This window comes from Silene latifolia, chromosome 6, assembly GCF_048544455.1.
Source record: "Silene latifolia isolate original U9 population chromosome 6, ASM4854445v1, whole genome shotgun sequence".
Lineage (NCBI taxonomy): Eukaryota > Viridiplantae > Streptophyta > Magnoliopsida > Caryophyllales > Caryophyllaceae > Silene > Silene latifolia.
In genome coordinates, this window is record NC_133531.1 from 7,095,171 (window position 1) to 7,098,068 (window position 2,898).

The 2,898-nt window shown below is 32.6% G+C and overlaps 1 long non-coding RNA gene across 2 annotated transcripts; it reads left to right on the plus strand.

The window, feature by feature from the left end:
• The first annotated feature begins 696 nt into the window (after nucleotides 1–696).
• Nucleotides 697–2,635, plus strand: LOC141586200 (uncharacterized). 2 transcript variants are annotated; one of them, XR_012519481.1, is made up of 5 exons: nucleotides 706–963; nucleotides 1,258–1,321; nucleotides 1,742–1,840; nucleotides 1,949–2,078; nucleotides 2,381–2,635. It is a non-coding gene; the product is annotated as an uncharacterized LOC141586200 (long non-coding RNA). The 2 variants fall into 2 exon arrangements; XR_012519480.1 differs by having other exon boundaries at nucleotides 697–963; nucleotides 1,258–1,840.
• The last annotated feature ends 263 nt before the right edge of the window (nucleotides 2,636–2,898 follow it).

A 2,898-nucleotide genomic window follows, 5' to 3' on the forward strand; every position in this document is an offset into this window, starting at 1 on the left:
CTTGGGACCTATTGTCCACAATACCTCCGTCTTAACCACTAGACTAAGACATCTCCGGTACAAACCCTTGTTTATTGGAGCTCATTTATTCATAGAACTGTACTCGTCAGTCATCACCTAGTTTTTTCGTACGGATACATTCATTCAAAATGAAACTCGGTATGTGGATATACATTACTATCTTTAGCAATTTAGGGTATACGTTACTATCTTTAGCAATTGAATAGGTTTCTCTCACAAACTTGCGACGAGTCAAGTACCACTCACATTGTTAGAAAAGACAAAAGTAAAGGTGCGTAGAGAATTACAAAAGGCTTGTCTTTATCTATATAAGTAGGTTTTATTTGACCCGTCATAAGATTGTGACGGATATTGCCCGTCACAAATGAGAATTTGTGTTAGCAATTTTTGGTGTAATTTGTATACCAATTGGGTACCATGTGTAATATATTTTTTTTTCATTTTTTTTTTTATAAATATGGATTTGAGTTGATAATTTGTATACCGCTTTATGGTTGTTAAACAAAACAACAAAACAAAGAGAATACTAATACAAATTTAGTGCATAAAGGTTTTACTATAATGTTTAGGTAGAACTAACTTATACAAAGACTCACTCGTAATTATTTGAAAGCGGCAGTTAACCACGTTTTTTAAACACGAGATTCTTTCTACCTTGGATATATAATGAATTGACATATATTCACTACTACAAAATCAACATATACAGGCGCTCCTCTAACGACGCTAATAGAAAAAGTGCTAAAAATTTTAAAAAAACAACAAAAAATAAGGCGCTCTCAAATAGCGTCTCCACCGAAACTCTAGCATAAATTGATAAATTCACTCCCCGCTTATGTTTCTCTACCAGTCTACCCATACCCACCCTAAAAAAACCTCCATGTGTTCTTCATTCTTAGCAAACGCACGATGGGAATCAATCGAAACTCCACAGTGAACAAGGTATGATCTAGATCTATTGAATTCTTAATGTTCCTTAGTTTTCTCATTGAAAATTGAAAATTAGGGTCTATTTTTCCTGGAAATTATTTACAAATTTCATTCCTCTTCTATGTTTCAAATTGAGTATAAATACTAGTCTTGAACAAAGATTCAAACTTTAGGTTTTCATTATGCAATTAATTGAATTAATCCCACTACTTTGACATTGTTTAGGCATTTTCTATTAATTGAGATGTAAATTTTGATTGGGTGAAGTAGACTACTTTAGTATAATATGAGAATAAACTTTTGTAGATCCGTTTCAACGCCTCAATTTTTGCTGACTTGGGTAGTGACATGAATGAAGAAGCATATATTGGTATCTCCATTGCTTTTTTCTTCTGTATTTATCATTTTGATTATACGAGTTCATGAGAGTTTGCATTTATCATCATAATTGCTTTTTAATTTTACTTGATTTGGGTATATACGTATTTAAATGTAAACAGTAAATAAATACTCCATCTATCCCGGTCATTTGGTGTCTTAGTCAATTGTTGTCCTTTTTATTTTAAGATTGCATTTGATGATCAATTTGATCCATTTGTCATCTTATAATAGGCCCCCTCCTCTTTTCTTGGTCTTTGTGCCAAAACCTAAGGATAATAATTGACCAGGACGGAGGGAGTATATTTCTTATTATGCAATTGCACTTAAAGATGGCATGATACATCGCTACTGACATTGCTTACATGTGAATTATGGTCATTGTAATGATATGTTTGTGTTGATAAACAAGGAGCCATACGTATGTATGTTTTCAAACCCAACTAATAGAACCATGGGCAGAGGAAATTACTAGAGATATTTGCAGATACATGATTTTGTCTTTTGAAAGGTTGGTTGTTTGCTCTTGTCATTATTTATAAAGATCTGTTTAAATTTATGTTTATTAGCTATTTACTCTTTCTATACTTTGATATATTCTGTTAAACTATCTATGAAGTTTTACAGATCGTCAAAGTGTCGATGAAGATGTTGATGGGAAGCTGTAGGAGAAACTTTAGCTATGGCTTATGAGTTCATGCTACCCAACTAGTTTATGTTCATACCTCCTTGACGACAATGAAGCACAGGTATAGCTACATGTCTTCTTGAGTTAATTCTTGTAAATGTTTGTTATTCATAAGTTGATCTCCCAGCTCTTTGCATTTATCCTTTTTAGGATAGAAAAACGAATCTTGTCTATCTTTTTGATGTTGTTTGTGCTATATTTCTCCATGTTTTGGTTTTTGTAGAATGTTAATTGTTAAAAAAAAAGTAGCTGTTGTAATTCTTTCAATGAATTGTATAGCCTTCTTCGGAAAACTGATATACGAATGATTGGTAACCTTCATCAGTAGTTGTACTAACTTTTTTCCTTTACTTCATATTGCAGATTTGGCTTGTGAGATAAACAAGTACAGTATAGTTGCACAAGTCCGGGCTATGCAGTAAAAGATGTTAAGCAATCATTCATGTTATGATATGCCTTATCCTTTGATTAGGGGTTGTAATTAGAAGTGTATAGATATATCGAAGAATAGTATAGATATATATATATCCAAGAATTGTACATAAGTGTTATTAATTGCATGTATTTGACAGCAAATATGTTAATAAGAAAGGTGTTTATATTGAATTTCAAGATTATTATATATTTTTGTAATAATTCTTGGTAAAAGCACAAATGTTTTCAATTAGAAGATGACGAGCACACATATCATGGCACTTTTATAAGGGTTATTAATTGTATAATGCATAAAAGAGCTGGTATTTGAGTGCAACAAAGTACCGGCGTTATTTGCTTACTATACCGACGCAAACAATAAGCGTCGCAACAGGTATTAGCGGCACAAGCAAAGCCGGCGCTTTTAATAGCGTCGGTATAACCCCTTACGACGCTATTTAGCGCCG